We start from the raw sequence: 19,706 nt of genomic DNA, 5'->3' as shown, positions 1-19,706 counted from the left end.
TATATACCACATCAACTGCTTTACCCTCATCCACCTGTTTGGTCACCTTCTCAAAGAACTCAATAAGGTTTGTGAGGCACGACCTACCCATCACAAAAAAAGGTGTTGGTTATCCCTAATCAACATATTCCTTTCTAGATGATTGTAAATCCTATGTCTTATAACCTTTTCCAACACTTTACCCAGAACCAAAGTAAGGCTCACAGATCTATAATTACTAGGGTTGTCTCTACTCCTCTTCTTGAACAAGAGACAACATTTGCTATCCTCCAGTCTTTTGGCACTATTCCTGTAGACAATGACGACATAATGATCAAAGCCAAAGCCAAAACCAAAGCCAATCTCCTCCGTGACTTCCCAGAGAATCCTAGGATAAATCCCATCCAGCCCAAGGGACTTATCTAGTTTTAAACTTTCCACAATTGCTAACACCTTTTTATGCACTACAATCCCATCTAGACTAGTAGCATGTACCTCAGTATTCTCCTCTACAACATTGTCTTTTTCTATTGTGAATACTGGCAAAGAGTATATGTATAGCACTTCCCCTATCTCCTCTGACACTATACACAACTTCCCAATACTATCCTTGAATGGTCCTAATCTTACTCTAGTCATTCTTTTATTCCTGATATACCTATAGAATAAGTTGGTCATTTGGAAATTAGGGACACTTGTTCCATACATGTGCTTTTCATGTTTCTAGCTGGATTTGCTCTTCAACATACTGTAGAATTAACCATCCTTTTCATTATGAAACAATTTGTTGATGTAATGAATATTCCAGCATCAATTGTCACTGCTTCTTGTTTGTGTTGAGTAAAGGCAATCCTCTTTTTCTGTGGGGGTTCCATTCCTGAGGAACCGCATGAATGATGAAATTATATGATTGTGGAGCTTATTTAAAAATACAGGTCAATTCAAACAAATGTACAGCAAAAACATTACGGATCTGTGATTTTGCCCGCTGATGTTAATTATTGTTGATACTTATTTTTTTGGCACAAATAGGTGAATTCGCAATTCGTGATTTTGCAGATACAAAGAATTTCCTGTATTAGAATCCGGCATCTTTTCTACTAACACTTTTCCCTTCTTCAAAATGTCACAATTTCCTCTTTAAACAAACTAAAATTCAGAAAGCATTATTGCAATGTGGAATTTAACATTGGATTTTGAGTTAAAACAGAAGTTTTATCAGCCAATGCCAATTGTAATTGAACATGTTTCTAGAAAGTCATCCATTGTCAATACAGCCCTGATCTTACCATCAACTTGTGGTGCATGGGAACTACACCAATCAAATGAAATGTTTTATAAAATGTAATTATTTCTGAAGACTATTTTGGACATTGGACCGTGATTGTCACTCAGCTGGCAGTCACTTTTGGACAGATCACAAAGTGGCCAGTATAGAGAATGAAGTCAGCATCAGCGAAAGCAATGATAGACCGACTGGATGAAATTTTTGTCAGGTTCGGGAACCCTGAACAAGTCGTGAGTGACAACAGTCCACAGATTTGTGGTGAGGAAGTTCAGGGAGCACCTGGAAAATCAGGCTGTTAGACCAACTTTATATCACTTGACAACAAACAGCCAGGTGGAAAGACTTGTCAAAACTCTAAAGCAGGCCTTTAAGGCCTCACATGGGGAGGAGCCAATGGAACTCAACCAGTTCATTAGCACACACTGCAACATACCACGCATGATGACCGCCAGGTCAGAGCCGTGCTCCAGTTACTGGAAGAGACCAGAGAGATGGCAGAGTGAAATGGTCAGAAGGACAAGGGCATACAAGGAGGAGACATGGTGTTGGTGTGGAATTATACATCTGGTGAGAAATGGAGGACAGTCTAAAAGCTGAATGGGGAGCCAAGAGATCTCAATAAAGTATTCCCTGTCCAAGTTTACCCTCCATTTATCCCATGTTCTATTTGTGGCTCTAATGAACTACAAAAATAGCAAACATGAAGATGCTATTCAGCCAGTTAAGCCTGGTCTACCACCTAATGCGATGACGGCTGATTGAACACTTCAAAGTCTTTTACCGATACAATACCTGTAACCTTATTGATAATAGGATGAACATTATTGCCATACAATAATAATCTGCTCCGTTGAATATTTTACCAGCAGTGATGGATTATTTTCAGCCACAGCTTTGTAAATGATTTGGGCACATTAATAAATTAAATTTAGCAACTTGTATTAACAGTTTCAGCTGCAAAATATTTTAAGAAGGTGAAAGCAAATGTGAGATAATGATGAGAAACGTTATTGAAGTTGACAAAATACTCCTTCAAAAGTTAAAGCATCAGGTTTTTGACAATGCTTCGGAAGGAAGACAGACAGAGATAGAAGCACATTGGGGCTTAACGATTGGGGTTTAGTGTTTGCAACTTTGATGCCTGAAGATTTTGTCATGATAATGGAGAGAGAATTATTGGTGGTGGACAGGATAAGGTAAGCCAGAATCAAAAGAGGGAAAAGACTGGCAGAGTTTGATGAGGTTGCAGAGATAGGAAGGACAACCAAACGAGGGTTTGTAACTGGGGGCACAGATCTTAATTTTAATTAATTGTGAGATGAAGAGAGCATGGTGTTAATGCCAGAATAGGTATGTTGCAATTTGTATAGAATCGAAATCAAGACACTGAGTAGGAAAGTATAAGAGAACCTAAACCCGTAATTAATAAAAACATGCCAGAATATTTCTGGAGATGATAGTACAGGTGGGCATCATTGCTGAGGCAGTACCAGTATCGATCCCCTGTTTAAATCCTTCAGGTTTCCGGTCAACTGTGTATTACTGTTCATCAGCAACAATAACACTGGGGTGTCAGGATTCAATATATATTGGTCACCTTTTACATGTGGCCTCATCCTCCTTGATAAGACAGCATCAGTACAATGGCTGGTTTCATATTGTATTTGAAATCAGCGCTCAGTTAATAAAGTCTGTATCTTGGTTAAAGCAACACTTCAATAGTTTTCTTCGCTACTTACTTCAATAATATTTTCTCTGCCCCCTTTTGAATTGACTAGTACAGCTGTACAGCTCTGGACACTTTCCAGAACCTTGCCTGAGTGGCCATTATTCAAGTACATGCCTTGACAGTGACCATCTGCAGCCTATTTAACTCTGGAGAGACATTACTGCTGAGTCTGATTTTGTCTTTCGTCACTGTCTGTACACGCACATTTCCAGCAGCAATCGGGATGAAATACCAATACTGATATGACAAAAATGAATGTTGGTATAGACTGCATCAGTGGCAAAATCACAAATTCATTTATTTTGTTGTCCAGCGTGAGGTCAATTTCATCAAACTGTGGCATATGCTGCCCATATATGTACATCACTAAAATATTAATTTATATTCTGATAAATATTGTGAACTTTATTATTGTGTACAATGCTAGACTGTATAATGACTCATGTCTGATTAACATCAATGACATTGGGTTATGGGGTATGGTGATAGCACGTTGATACAAATATATCCATAAGAATGCTTGTCTGAGTCCGATGATTTGATTTGAAGGATCTAATGAGATCTGCAAAGTCTCTGTGAAAGATAATATTTGTATTTTGTACATAATGTAACAAAGTTGACTCCCAAATTGTCATAACAGAATTTCATTATAAACAAGCAAATGGAGATTTCCAAGTTTAATCTCACTCAAATTTATAATTATGTAGTAGATGACAGATTCACAATGTTTGCACCTACCTTTTGCTATTTCTCGCTGTCTCCCTTGAATTTCTCAAATCTCTTCCTGCTACAAACTTAATGAACCTCCTCCATGCTCATAAAATTCAACAGTCAAACTGACAGTTCGGGCGCAACACACACATGTAAAAATAATACACATCCTTGTCACCGGTTTTCCTTAATATAAACGTCCAGCTAATCTTTCAAGGAAAATGCAATCTGGCTGTTCGATGTAAACTATGTCAGGACCAGGATTCATTTCAATTAAAAAAATCATTCATGGAATGAGGGCATCACTGGCTAGGCCAACATTTATTACCCATGCCTAATTGCCCAGAGGGCAGTTAAAAGTCAACCACATTGCTGTGGGTCAGAAGTCACACGTTGGCCAGGCACAGATGGTAGTTTTCTTCTAAAAGGGCATGAGTGAACCAGTTGGGATTTTCCCCATCAACTGGCATTGATTTAATGACCCTTCTGATTCTAGATTTTTATGGAATTCAGTATCCACCATGACAGAATTAGAACCCAGGTCCCCAGACCGTTACCTGAGACTCTGAATTAATAGTGAGAATATCCCACTAGATCATTGCCTCCCTACAGTACCCTTAGAAATAGAGGAGAGTTTGAACTCACCTCCAATTTAGAAAGAAAATAACTTATAGCTATTTTGCCATTAGTATCTCTCTTCAAACTTGGAGGGAAATTCCAGGAGCTTTAATTCTCAAAGGAACATTGTCTTTCAGTACATCAATCTTGCCAATTGGAAGATGCAAGAATACCTCTCTGTTATTCGCCTCCTGTTGTAGCACATTCAAATCTGTGATTTTTTTAAAAAAATGTATATACCTAATGCCTGCAGATTCTTTCCTTCACTCACATGGGCTAATTAGTGATGAATCACTGTGTTCATCTGCAGAGGTAGCCTGTGGATCAATGACAGGCCAATTCTAAAGATGAAAAGCACAGATTCCACTTCTATTCCACCTCCCGCTAACTTTGTTTCAGACACAACACATCAGCCAACTCAACAATGATGATACTCTAATGGTATGTTTTACATTTTAAACGGTATAATTTTAGATTTGTTTAATTTTCTATGCCTGATAAAGAAAGATAAAAGCTTTGAACAATGAATTCTCACAATCAATTATCGTATGCATAAAGGAGCCAGTGAAGAAAATAAAGAAACTTCCTATTGAAAATTGCTTCACAGAACAAACATAATCACAATGTTTCCCTTCAGGTTTCACAGTAGAAGCCTAGTGAGCTGTAAAGAACTCAATGGTGGCATTTTGTTGATGTAACAAAGAAACATTTTTGTGCCTTGTATCAAATAATTATGCTAATTTATTTCAGGAAATATGTGAAGAATTGCAGAAAAATAATTGGTCAAAGTGTGAAACCAGAGGCAAAGTGGAAACTGTGTGTAAAATAATTTGGTTTGAGCCTATAATTTTGATCCAAAATACTGAATACCAGAATGTCAATTTGCCTGGAGGTATTAAAACAGACAGCTGCAGGTTTAGTACTCAAACATTACTCAGAGGTAATTTTCTTGCAGGGCTATGAAAAGACACATCCACCTCTATTGAAAGTGTGGAGTATGCACAGGCACACAATAGCATGTGTCAGGATATATTGGGGACTTATTCAGATGATACATTCAGATGTGGCACAAGGGGCAGAAGTGTATGTAGTGTACAGAGAAGGAAATTATTTTATTTCTCCCTCCAAACACATTCTCCTACAGCGCTGCTGTTGCTGTTCTCATGTCAATCTCACACTTCTTCAGTTCAAGGGGATCTTTAAAAAGTTGTTGGAGAAACTCAGTAGGTCTGACAACATCAGTGCAGAGAGGAACAGAAGTAATGTTTCAAGTCTGGTATGACTCTTCTTTAGATTTCCAGATGATCCAGATTGCCAATATCTGCAGCATTTTGCCTTTATTTTAGAAAGATACTGATAACCAAGCACCCCCTTTCTCCTTATGGTACTGGTAAGGACAGAATGGCACAGCATAAATTCTGTTCACTAAAAGTCCTCAAGAAATAGTTGGGAAAATGTTGACAGAGTTGGTGAAGTCTTGGCACAATCTCTGCGAAAGTCTTGAGTCAGAAGTCAGCAAGGTGGAGTGTTATGCTGAGGATAACTTTTCACCATGGAGAAAACAGGTAATGACCTCGTTTACTCCGACTAAGCCCATCAGAAGTCATGAATTGAAGTGTTTGCCACCAAATTAAATTGTGTCTCTTATACAAAGTATTAGCAAGCAATTTAATTGTTGATCAGATCTTTATTAATCTTCTGGGTGGCCAGAATTACATCTTGAGCTAAAGGTGGGCTTAAAATTTCTGATAAATAACACCCCAACATGTCTGCCTCAGCCACTGTCACCTTTCAAAGGAAACTCTATCTCAAAATATTTCAAGGTATTAAATATAATTAGGCTTGAATGTGACAGACCATAAAAGACGTTGAGATTACAGTTTGATTTCATTGGAAGCTGAAGGCTGACAGCAAATACCAATGAAAATGGAAGTTGCTGCAAAGTAGGGGACCACTGAGCTCCTTATTGAAGGGTGATACATTCCAAAGTAGTTGTTGATTGAAATTAAAATCAATTTGACTTACCAAGATCTGAATGGAAGAGGAGGAAGGCACACCAATGTGAATACCTCCGACCACAGCAATCCAGCTAGTTTACTCATCACCACTCAATCCAATTTTATGGTTCAGAGACTAACAACAATCACTGACAAGAGATCAAGACCTTGTAAGCAGAATACATCAAAGTAAAAGGGAACAGAATGAAGGACAGATATTTCTCGGTTAAAATGTCAAGATCTATTTAGTATAATTACAGATTGCTGACAATCTAAATATGATTGAGATTGTTTTTTCTTCCAAATGATCCCTGGTGAAATAACTGGACAGAGCAAATCCATCTCAGTTCTGTATTTTGACATATGAACTGTATTGTGTGGTAGGAAGAGATCTTTGGTTAATGAATAATATTCAGCTTTTCTATTCCTGCTGCCAAAGTGCATCTGCTCTTACCCAGTCCAGTCTCCTAAGAATCTTGTATGTATGAGAAGTTGCATCGTATTCTTCTAAATTCCAATGAGTACAGGCCCAACTTACTCAACCTCTGCTCATAAGCTGTCGCTCCATTCCTGGTATCAACCTAGTGAACCTTCTGTGCACTGTCTCCAATGACAGTATATCCTTAATTCGATGAGAGGCCCAAAACTGTTCACTGTATAATTCAATTGTGGTCTAACCCGTGTCCTGTATATTTCGAGCAAAACCTCCTTACTTTTAAATTCCATTCACATTAAAATAAAGGTCAGTATTGTTTTTTGCCTTTCCCGTTACCTTTTCATGATTCATGATTCATGGACGAGAACACCCAAATTCCTCTGTTCTGTGGTTATTCTCTATTTAAATTATATTCAGCTCCTCTATTCTTCCTGCCAAAGTGTACAACCTCACATATTTCAACACTTGCTTAATCTGTCTTTATCTCTTAACAGACTCTGTGTGATCCTCATCGCTTGCCTTCCCATCTATTTGCCCACCTATCTTCTGATCTTGTGGTATTTCCACTTCTTGAATCTGCTTTGGTGTTAAGGGCATTTGTTGCTGCGTGTTGTACTGGAAGCCTGCAGTGAAGGCATTGTGCTCTCACTGTAGAATACCTTGTCCCATTTGTGTGGCTTCTTCTGCCCACATCTCAGATACTTCAACATTCTGGTTGGTATGCACTTATTCCATTTTGGTGGCATGCACTTTTCTCTGTTTTCTTCCCTGTTGTTTTTACACTGAATTAGTTAACCTAATTATTTTCCTAGGAACCTCATTTTCTCCACAAAACAAGCATCCTGTTCTGCCTCTAATGTCTGCTCTACTTTCTCCAGCATTAAGCTCTTGTAAAATTCTGACAAGCCCTCATCTGATTGTCTGACCACAATACATTCCTGAATCAATTCTCTCTTCTATCCCTCACAGGCGTAAATCACTGTCAGCCAAGAAAGATTATTTTATGAATGAATCCACATCCAGGTCTCTGCATTCCTTGATTAAGTTTCACATAGTCCATTACTTAATTTCTGTGAAATGTTTGTTAATGCCTTTCATACCTCTTGATATGATGCCACATTTTCATCAAGGATCTATCTTGAATCAATGTAATTCATTATGATCGCTACCACATGTAATAATATACTAACATGATTATTTTGTCCTTTTCAGTCTAATGCTGAAGCTGTTGGATACCTCATAAAGCTCTAGTTCCATATCTCCCATTCTGGAGTCTGGTGCAATCTGCCAATGTCCTGGAATGGGTCTGGGTGAGACATATTAGCCTTGGTTGTTCTCTGGAGCATCTCCTTCACTGTCTGCTGCTTTGGTTTGGCACTCACTGCCCTCTAGGTCTACTTTCCAGCCTTTGCTGTGCCTACAGTGTCCACTGACATTTTGATGTGTCTTGAAAATGGTTTATTTTTCATGTTGTTCTTGGGCTTTACTTTGGTTGCTGTGAGCAATGCGTTTTTTTTTCATTATTTTTACTACCTATTCCATTGTCGCGATGCTTTGTCAGATGTATGAAGCCTAACTCTGTTGTGTCTTAAGGTACTGTTACTTAAGTCCATGGAACTTTCCAGAAGAACACTTTATTTGCAGTTTCCTGTTCACACGCATTCTTTCAAGACTCTGTCAGAGCTCCTGCTCCCTTCCAGTCCTGTCTACCTAAATCTGTGATACTCACATTATTATTACGCATTCTGCCAACATCCCATAACTCTCCACCCTCAGATTAGCAAAGATTGTGGGGTGAGTGATCAGGGATTGGCAGCCTGTTGGCATGACAGCCCCATTGAGGCTATAATATTCAACAGGGGATCAAATGAGCACAAGGAAGGCAATGCAATGGCAGTTACAATAATGGCCAACATCTGCTTAAATCAAACCTACATTACAGCAGCATCACCTTTCTTGCCAGCCCCACTACCCCTAACTGTTTGCCAAAATGGTCTCTTTATCAGTGAAGTGGGCCCCGTCCATGAAACTCAGAGCTGGGGATGAATGTCTCCTCTGGGGGGGGGGGCTCTGGGGGGGGGGGGTGTTATATCCAGTAAGGAGGTAGCCTCATTGCTGATCATATTCCTAAAGGACAATGAGCTGACTGGGGGACAACAAATCTGTCCGAAGTGCAGTGCTTCCTGGGTATTGAGTTGTGACAGCACCACAATGGAACTCACTGCATTCGGAGTCAGATTGTCTCCACCAGGAGCTGGACCCATCATGTCCTGTTGTGTAGCATAGGACAAGAAATGAGAGGCATTCTCCACCAGCTCCTCGGATGCTGAAATGCTGTGCTCTTCCAGCACCACTAATCCAGAATCTGGTTTCCAGCATCTGCAGTCATTGTTTTTAACCTTTCAATTGGGTGGGCCCAGGTAATGAATCGAATAACAGTCCAATATGACTGACTAGTCAAATTGCAGTGGATGGAAAGGAAGAAGGATAAAAGGAAGATTTATGACAATTTAAGGCAGAAGAACCCAGAGAGAGAGAGTGAGAGAGAGAGATGCCAACTCTCAAGAAGCCAGATTTTGAGAAGGGAAAATGACTCAAAGCTGTGACTTCAAAAGGAAGTCACCAGGCTGAATCAAACTGAGGACAGATAAATACTAACCCATTCATACGGAAGGATAGTTTGGTTTGTGTAACTATAATATTTTATTAGTCAGTTGCTTTTGTTATAATAAAGCACTGTGATGGTTCAAACAGTAATTTGTGTCTCAGGGTAGTTGCTTGAGGGATATGCTTCTAGACAGACAGGTGAACAGAACTGTGTGTGTGAGTGCGTGTGTGCGTGTGTCTGTGTGTCTGTGTGTATTTTATCTGTGTGTGTGTCTCTGTGTACATGCATGTGTGCGTCTGAATGTGTGTCTGCATCGTGTGTGTGTGTGTGTGTGTGAGAAAGAGAGATTTTGCCATCCAGAAACAGTCCTGATTTTGGTTTCCCACTGCAAGGAGAAAATCATGTCCAAGTTAATGGATGTAGCACAGAATTTAAAAGCATTTCCTCTTTTCATCAGTGGAAAGATATGATGATCACTTAATTTTACATCATCATTGTTGTGGACCCATCCTAGTAGACTTGATCTTAGTTTTTGAAGCTGCTCTAGATATTCTTGACTGTCTGGAAAGAAAGCATAGGACTGAAATCAAACCAATTTTAAAAAGTATAAGATGGATGTAATAGCATTTCTGGTTAACCAGAATAATGGAGGGATGAAGCAGTACCTCATTCAGGAAGCAATGATGTGTGAAAGTATGTACTAAGAAACCATGGAGGATTGAATCTTTAAACACCATTATCATCAAACTATGCTGTTGAGGAATATTCTAAAGATATTCAATGAAATTATGCATTATATTTGACATTTGATCCTGGATGATTATATATTTGATTTATAATTTTTTTACACTGTCTTAATTGTCTCACTGGTGAAAAACTGTATATAGTTAATAAGGACTGTGTCTAGGAACCATGAGCGTGAAGTCTAATCCATTTGTGAATGTTTTTGACTGCCAAGATTGTGTTAAGATAAACTAATGCCAACATTATTTCCTTGTACTTAGTTATGTGTTGGAAAGATAATACCCCCAGTGACATATTAATTAACAGTCAAACGGCATGTTGAGATGCTTTAAAGTAATGGAAATGTCTTCAGACATTTCATTTTTGGCAAAAAGGGCTGGGAGGAATATGAATATCATTCTTAGTATGTTACGAAGAAATAACACAGTTATAAGATGCAAACTACATTAATTGTGCATTACAGAAACAGGCCATTCAGTCCAGCTGATCTGTGCTGGCATTTGAACTCTATATAAGCATTCTCCAACCCGACTTTTCATTTAATCTATAAACCCAAGTTCCCGTTCATGTCACTTGCATTTGCCCATCCAGCTTCTTCTTAAGAATGTCCAGATAATTTTGTTTTTCATTCGTTCATGGGTTGTGGGCCTCGCTGGCTGGGCAAATATTTATTTCCCGTCTCTGATTGTCTTTGTGAAAGTGGTGGTGAGCTGACTTATTGAACTGCTACAATCTATATACTGTATGTAGGCACACAATGCTGTTAAGGAGGCAATTATATCAGTGACAGTGAAAGAAGGATAACATATTTCCAAGTCAGGATGATGAGTGGTTTTGAGAGAATTTGCATGTGGTGTTGTTCCCATGTATCTGCTGCCTTTATCCTCCTGGATGGAAATGGTCATGGGTTTGGAAGGTGCTGTCTAAAATTAGTGAATTCTTGGTGAATTGTTACAGTCTAATTTGTAGATGATAGGTGGTATACATTGCTCCTACTGAACTTTAGTAATGTAAGGATTGAATCTTTGGGGATATGAGGCCAATCAATCAGATTACTTTGTCCTGGATGGTGTTGAGCTTCATGAGTGTCATTGGAGCTACTGTGCACATATTCAAGCAAGTACTGACTTGTGCCTTGGAGATGGTTGCCAGGTTTTGTGGAGTCAGGAGCTGAGTTATTCACTGCATTAGTTGTAACCACTGATTTGCTCTTTTAAACTATTAACACCATTTATGTAACTTGTCCAATTCAGATTCTGGTCAATGGTAACCCCAAGGATATTTGTTGATAGTGGGAGATTCTGTGATGGTAATGGCAATGAATGTCAAAGGACAATGATTAGATTCTGTCATGTTGGAGATAGTCATTGTCTCGTACTTATGTGGTGTAAATGTTAGTTATCACTTTTCAGCCCAAGCCTGATATTGTCCAGGTCTTGCTGCATTTGAACATGCATTACTTCAGTAGCTAAGCAACTGTGAATGGTGCTGAACATTCTACAACTGTCAGCGAAGATCTCTACTTCTGACCTAATGATGGAGGGAAGATCATTAATGAAATGATTGAAGATTCAACTGAAGGCACTACTCTGAAGAACACCTGCAGAAATGTCAAAGCTGAGAGATGACTGGCCTCCAACAACCTCAACCACCTTCCTTTGTGCCAGGTATAACTCAAAGATTGATGAGGGTAGAGTAGTGGACGTGATCTATATGGACTTCAGTAAGGCATTCGACAAGGTTCCCCATGGGAGACTGGTTAGCAAGATTAGATCTCATGGAATATATGGAGAACTAGCCATTTGGCTACAGAATTTGCTCGAACGTAGAAGACAGAGGGTGGTGGTGGAGGATTGCTTTTCAAAAGGGAGGCCTGTGACCAGTAGTGTGCCTCAAGGATCAGTGCTGGGTCCACTACTTTTTGTGATTTATATAAATGATTTGGATGTGAACATAGGAGGTACAGTTAGTACGTTTGAGGATGACACAAAATTGGAAGCATAATGGACAGCGAAGATGCTTACCTCAGAGTACAACAGAATCTTGATCAAATGGGCCAATGGGCTGTGGAGTGGCAGATGGAGTTTAAATGCGAGGTACTGCATTTTGGAAAGGCAGGTTGGAGCAAGAGTTATACGCTTAATGGTAAGGAGTGTTGCTGAACTAGAAAACCAAGTCCAACTAGACACTATTTTATGATCGTTGGTATGGAAAACTTGCGGTTCCTGGTACCATTTGCAATCCCAGCCTAAGGTGAAGACCCTGCACAATGCAATGTCCCCGATATTAATTCTATGCTGAATTTAAAATGACATGCTGTATCATCATTCTGTGGTATTTTCAGTATTTTTCCAAACATTCCAATACACAGAAAAAACGCCTCCAGGTGTCTCTGTGTGTTGGCCAAGCAAGACCATTCTCATTACAGCTTAATATTACATGGTCATTCCTCAGTCAAAACAAGCTGCTTTTGCATTTGGCCTGTTTCCCACTTACTTTTCCACTTTATGTCAATTGCTCGATGTCATGCCCAAATAACCCTTACCAATTAACCCTTAATGAGGCTGTCTTGTTGCAAAGTGGTAGTGACCCTATCTCTGGACTGAGAGGCCTGCATTCCAATCCCACCTGCTCCAGAAATGTATAATAACATTTCTGAAAAGGTTAATTAGAAAAATAGGTCAACCTTGAATGATCTGGTTTGAAGACACTTTTAACCCTACCACCACAGTCTTAGACAGGTTGACGCTTAAGTTTTAAACTATGACTTTGTTCTTCACTGCTAGTTCTAGGTTCTTCCACAAGAGGAAACATTTTTCACTTCATCCAAATCATTTACATAAATTATAATGTAATATAATTTGAGGCCCCAGTGGTGACCCCTGTGGCACATATGTTGGAATATCTAGTCGGCATGGATGGGTTGGAACAAAGGGTCTGTTTCCTGTTTCCAGGCTGTACATCTCTATGACTCTATGAATTGTGATATGCTGCCATTCTGAAAAACACTCATTCATTCCTGCTCTCTACTTCCTATCAAGTAGACAATTTCTTATGCATAGCGAAAGTGAGGACTGCAGATGCTGGAAATCAAGTCGAAAATTGCAGCAGTGGAAAATCACAGCAGGTCAGGCAGCATCCAAGGAACAGGAGAGTCAACATTTTGGGCATAAGCGCATCATCAGGAATGTGGAGGGAAAGGGGACAAAGAGATAAATAGGAGGGGGTGTGAGATTGGAGCTGGGGGAAGGTAGATGGGAAGGCGATAGGTAGATGCAGGTGGGGGGTGATGGTGATAGGGTAAAGCAGATAGGTGGGAAGGAAGATAGACATGTGGGACAGTTCAAGAGGACAGTGGCGAGGTGGAGGGTTGGATTTGGGATGAGGTGGATGTGGGGAGATGAGGAAACTGGTGAAGGGTCTCAAGGCAAAAGATGAGGTATTCTTCCTCTAGGCATCAGGTGACTTGGATTTGGCAGTGGAGGATTTTCATGTCCTTGGGGGAGTGGGAGGGAGAGTTGAAGTGGTTGCCACTTCATTTGGTATGTGTGTCCCAGAGATGTTCCCTGAAACGTAATTTCTTATCCATGTCAATATGTTACCCCCAATGCTTTGAGCTTTTTACTTTCTGTGGTAACATTTGATGTGGCATCTTATTAAATGCCTTCCGAAAATCTAAGCACAATACACTCAACCGACTCGCTTTTGTCTATGGCTTAAGTTACTTCTCCAAACAACTCCAATGAATTAGTTAAACATGACTTTCTTTTGACAAAACCATGTTGGCTCTGCCTGATCTTCTTTAAATTATACAAATGTCTTGTTGTAATGTCTTTAAAAATATCTTCTAAAATTTCTCCTATGACTGACATTAAGCTAACGAGCCAATAGTTTTATGCTTTCTGCCTTCCTCCCTTTAATTAAAAGGACTTCATTAGCTTTATAGCTAACATTCCTAATGAAGGGCTTTTGTCTGAAATGTCAATTTTCCTGCTCCTTGGATGCTGTCTGACTGGCTGTGTTTTCCCAGAACCAGATCGACTCTGATCTCCAGCATCTGCAGTCCTTACTTCTTATTTTCCAAACTGAATGTATCTCCCCTGAATCTACTGAGGTTTGGAAAATTAAAACTAACGTATCAACAATCTCCCAACTAGCTACTTCTTTAAAGACCCTTGGACAAATTCCATCAGGACCTCAGGATTTGTCAACTCTGAGTTCCAACAGTGTACTGATTACAACTAATGGAACACAAACTGGACAACAGTGAGCAGGTTATTGCTCAGCAAATCATGTTCAATAACACTGTTGATGACATCTTCCATCACTTTACTGATTTGCCTCAAATACATCTCATGGTAGCGCTTTTCACATTTTATCACCCTCTGAGTAAAGAAGTTTCTCCCAACTTTCCTGATTTATTACTGATCAGCTAACAATTATGACTCCCAGTTTGGACTCTACAGTAAGTGAAAGTATTGGTGAGGTATTTTATGCTTCACAGTGGCCAGTAAAGCAGGCATGGAAATGCAAAATTTTGTGCCTGTTTTGCAATTCCTTCTCTGATTATTTTCCCCAAAGATGCAAAGGATTGAGGGTAAGAAGCAAATTGTGAATTGAACTCATCAAAGCCTACTTAAGAGCAATTATTGGTGGATGGCTGGTATTTTCCACCATTCTCCATGCCTTGAAATTGTGGTTAATTTGCAACCTAACTCTATTCTTCAATACTTGAGTGAACACTAATGCATCAACCTCAGCTTGAAAGTTAAATCAGTTGACATTCCAAATTATTATTACCCTTTGTATGAAGAAGTATTTCCACACTTGATCCTACAAGGTCTGGTTCTATTGGTTAAGTTATGCTGCTTAACCCAGAATATAGTATAAATAACAGCTTCTTTTCTATTTCTCTGTCTCTTCTGTCTGTTTATTTGATGACGGTTGAAACCTCCTATGATTATTATTCTACGTCTTTTACATCTAAGAAATTTGCCTTCATATTTCTTCCTCCACTTTCTTCCTTATCCTTTTTTGATCCACAAGGATTTTGTTTCTATCTTAATGTTAATTATGTGCCTCTTTGTCTTCTGCCACAGGGTTAGCTGTAATGAGGACAGCTAATTACTCATTTTAACTGCCCTATTAGTTATAAATATATTCGAACCTCTAAGATTAAATTGACCATTCCTTTTGATATTGTTAAGTAGAGAATAGCCTCGGTAATATGCAATATAGGGAGAATAACCCAGTGCTTAAAAAATTATAAGGGATAAGCTCATTTTTAATACATAGAAAATAATAAATCAATTGTACCCTAACTAGTGAATAACACAATCACAGCACATCCTAAAGAATATGTAGGTCCAATACATTTAAGACAATTATGCAAATATGGTACATTAGACAGGGTGTGGTCATCATTTTATTCCAAGAGACCTATTCAGGGAATAGAGTACCAGTTTCAATCATTTTGCATGAAGATTAAGCTTAATGGCTGTTCCATTGTATGGAAAGCTCAAAGATAATTTATTTCCAATTAGCAACAACAGCACAGATGCCATTGATTGCCAGGACAGAGCCAGTTAAGCAGTGTGTTAAAAAATCTTTTTCCACAGTTGATTGCAACAAAATGAAAGATATCAGATTACAATAGAGCAGTAAAATAAACTGTAATCGTACTAACTATTTCATGGGCATATACTAGTTATCAAAATATGATGTCTGATGATCTTATGGGCTTCTATTGTATTAATATACTTTTTTCTCTTGTAAATGGTTTGTTACATACCTCTTCCAAATTTTACAAATCAGTATCAGTCTGGTACAGGGTTACCATTATATTCTTGATAGAGATGATTGTTAAATCATGTCTTTACTTTTGAATCAACACAGACAGACTCAGCCGAGATAGATATGTTAATATACTGTCGTATTATATCCAGTCACCCAGCCACACAATTTCCCAATAATTTCCCACAAACTGTTTCTGGTTACATGTGCAGTAATGACATTATAATCGGTAATCTTTCAGTAGAGATGGCTTCACACAAGGGATATGTAACAGACTGGTTGTCTCTCAGAATAGTTAAAAAATGGAATAAATCTGAAAGCCATGGGTACCATAAATATCCTGCAGCCTGGAGTGATTTCACAGCAACCCAATCTAAGGATTCAACTGTTATAAACGGTTGCAGCTTTCAACAGAATTGACATTCTTCAGTGAAATGGTTCTCCTCCATCTCTTCTAGGTGTCCATAATTCTCCACAGCACTATGCTTGGGAATGAAATGACACAAACATGCTTGCAATGTTCCCAGTGCAGAATATTTAGAAGTATCTATTCACATGATTTGTATGATTCTTGAATTTTGAGATGGCAGCACTCCTTGAAGAATTCAATCCATTCTTTCTAGCAGTGCTTCTAAAACTTTGCCCATTGTGATGCCAGTTTACTGCCTGATAAAAACAACAACTTCACACCTTGGAGACTGGGGTGTCTGGTGGCAAGGAGAAGGACTGAGGAGGTCTTCTGTCACTGCAGAGTCCTCTTCCACTGCTGTGCCTTATTATTAAGATATTTGGACTTGAAGTATGTTGCAGCTTAATGATCAAGGTGTTGCCATTCTAAACAGTTGGTAGCAAGGTCCTCTCTGTTGCTAATGTCAATGCTGCCATACTTCAAGCAGGGTTTCAGACAATTTAATTAGCATGCTACTTTAATATGAACAAATTCAAAAGTGATCATAGATTAAATTGAAAGGCATCTTTAATTGATTTTAGTCACAGTTATATGATGTACTAAGCCTTAAACAAAGTAACAGACCTTTATATTTTCACTTCTGTGATCAATCAGCTAAGGCCTTTCTTCAGTCTTTCTTCTTTAACGTCATTCCCACATTCATGGCTTTATCTCACTGAGTTCATGAACTCTTCGACTCACATTCCTGACATTGCCAAGCCACCCAGGTCTATGGCATGAAATCAAGGCAGAAAAAGGTTGGGAGCAAATACGGTTCGGCTGTGAGCGCTGGTTAGGGACATGAACAACTCTGGTGGAGAGTGGAATGGCTTTGGGAAGGCATGTTCACAGAGGAAGTAATCACATTGGAATAGGTTGCAGCTTAGAAGACTGATCACATCCTGAATACAAGGAGCCCTCGTAATAACAAACGCTGGTTAGTATAATACAAATGCAGTGATCAACCCCACTTGTTTGCCTTATTTTGGAGCTCTGTAGAAAAAATAGAGACTACAGCCACAGTGAGCACCTCACCAAAGGAAGATTGGCTCAAAACTACTACTGTTCTGAATTACATAAATGAGAGGTGGAAGCTCAGTTCTGACGCTGCATTGTGTGATAGATCAAACATACTGCTAATATTTCTTTAATCAGGATGGCCTGGGATTTGTGTGCAATTACTGTGGCTGTTAATACCCTGTTTTCTGTCAAATTCCAACCTGAAATGAAGGTAGGTAAAAACTTCATTAATTGTTCGTATTCAGTTTACTCACCACACCTCTGTCTGACTCTTCAGTCTAATTCAATCTGCCCTCCAGGCAGTGTCAAATCAGGGAGATGCACAATCAGGTTGGATGGTAGTTAAAGTGATTACTGTCTTTCTGATGAGGCATTACTTCAAACAGTACAGCTGCAGCCCATTGAAGTTTGATGCAAATCTTTTTTAACCTGTGTCTTCAGTTCTCAAAAATACACTTTGAAAAATTATTTGGATTTGTGATTAAAAGACCGAAATTGTTAGCGATGAATGATAGTGTGTGTCTTATCCATTATCTGAATAGTTCTGTGGTAATATTTATTTTTTGAGGTTGGATTAACAATAGCTCAGTGTAGATGCTTTCTGGGAGACGCCCTTTATTGTTCATTCCTTAGAATATAGACTCAGGTTAAAACACACAGCAGCAGATTTCTGTGAATACAACCCCAGTTTGATTTGCATTTCACTCATTTCATTTGCTGCAAATTAACTGAGCTGCAAGCTCTTCTTTCTTGATCATTGATATTCTGTCTGACTCCCAATTTTTGTTGCAGATTAATTGAATGCTCAATATGCTTTGTTCTATATACCTGAACCTTCTTACTGATTTGTGCTGTTTTCTCGGTGGGGTGACTGCAGTTATATTTCAGATGAAGGACGTTGGTGCTTGAAACAAAAAAAAATCCCATTTCTCACAGCTTCATGCTAGCTCATTGTTTAACATGCAAGGTGATAAATGAAGTTAATAGCCTGCTGATCGTAGTTGAACCATTCACTGATCCAGTCATTTTGTAAAACCAGAGTTGTATTGTTTTTCTATCTCTTCCACTTTGAGGTTTTGCTCATTCCAGCTGATTGCTGGTCAATGACAACAGCTTTCTTCCTGTCCATTCCCAACTCAGAGAGATCATCATACAAAGCTTATCCACATTCAATGTGAGTGTACCATTTCTGAATTACGATGCATAGTTTGTATTGGTACATGATTCCTCAGATACTAAAGCAGTCTACTCTGAAACGCAGCATGATGTGGACAATATCCAGGTGTGTTGACAAGTGGCAAGTAACATTCGCTCCACACCAATGCCAGGCATGCCAATAAGAGACAATCTAACCCCCACTACATAATACTCACTGAATTCCTCCATGACCAACATTCCACTGATTACCATTGACCAGAAACTCATACGAAGTTGCTATAAAAATACTGTGGCTGTGGGAGCAGATCAGAAAATAGGAATACTGTGGTAAGAAGCTTTCCTCCTGACTCCCAAAAGCATGCCCACCATTTACAAAACAAAAGACAGAAATGTGATGGAATACTCCCCACTAGCCTGGATGTATGCAGCTTCAACAACACTCAAGAAGATTATAGACATAGAACAGTACAGCACAGGAACAGGTCCTTAGTCCCACCATGTCTGTGCCGACCATGATGCAATTTCAGGATTAGTGGTGCTGGAAGAGCACAGCAGTCCAGGCAGCACCGGAGGAGCAGCAAAATCGACGTTCAGGGCAAAAGCCCTTCATCAGGAATCAATTTCAGACTAGTTCCATCTGCACAGACATTGTATTCTTCAATGGCACAGTGGTTAGCACTGCTGCCTCACAGCACCAGGGTCCCAGGTTTGATTCCAGCCTTGGGAGACTGTCTGTGTGGAGTTTGCACATTCTCCTTGTGCCTGCGTGTGTTTTCTCCGGGTGCTCCGGTTTCCTCCAACAGTCCAAAGATGTGCAGGTCAGGTGAATTGGCATGTTAAATTGTCCATAGTGTTACGTACATTAGTCAGAGGGAAATGGGTCTGGGTGGGTTACTCTTCAGAGAGAGGTGTGGATTGGTTGGGTCGAAGGGTCTGTTTCCACATTGTAGGGAATCTAATCTAAAAGATGCCTCTTACATTTTGCTGTTGCACCTTATTCCACCACATCCTCTGGCAGAGTGTTCCAAGCACCTAGCACCCTCTGTGTAAAAAAACTTCCATCTTTAAAAATTGCTCTCTCTCATTTAAATCTATGCCCCCTAGCATTTAACATTTTCACCTTTGGAAAGATATTCTGCCTATCCACCCTATCCGTGCCTCTCATAATTTTATACAC

The 19,706-nt window shown here is 39.3% G+C and overlaps 1 long non-coding RNA gene across 2 annotated transcripts in view; it reads right to left on the bottom strand.

Annotated features, from left to right (window-relative positions):
* LOC122540711 overlaps positions 1-17,702 on the bottom strand; it is a 69,029-nt gene extending 51,327 nt beyond the window's left edge. For both annotated transcript variants that reach the window (XR_006309389.1, XR_006309387.1), the window contains exon 1: positions 17,626-17,702. This is a non-coding gene — a long non-coding RNA (uncharacterized LOC122540711). The remainder of the gene's footprint in view (positions 1-17,625) is intronic.
* Between the last annotated feature and the right edge of the window lie 2,004 nt (positions 17,703-19,706).

Source organism: Chiloscyllium plagiosum, chromosome 35 (assembly GCF_004010195.1).
Source record: "Chiloscyllium plagiosum isolate BGI_BamShark_2017 chromosome 35, ASM401019v2, whole genome shotgun sequence".
In the NCBI taxonomy this organism is placed as follows: domain Eukaryota; kingdom Metazoa; phylum Chordata; class Chondrichthyes; order Orectolobiformes; family Hemiscylliidae; genus Chiloscyllium; species Chiloscyllium plagiosum.
Note: the sequence above shows the minus strand (reverse complement) of the source record. Positions and strands in the feature narration are given on the sequence as shown.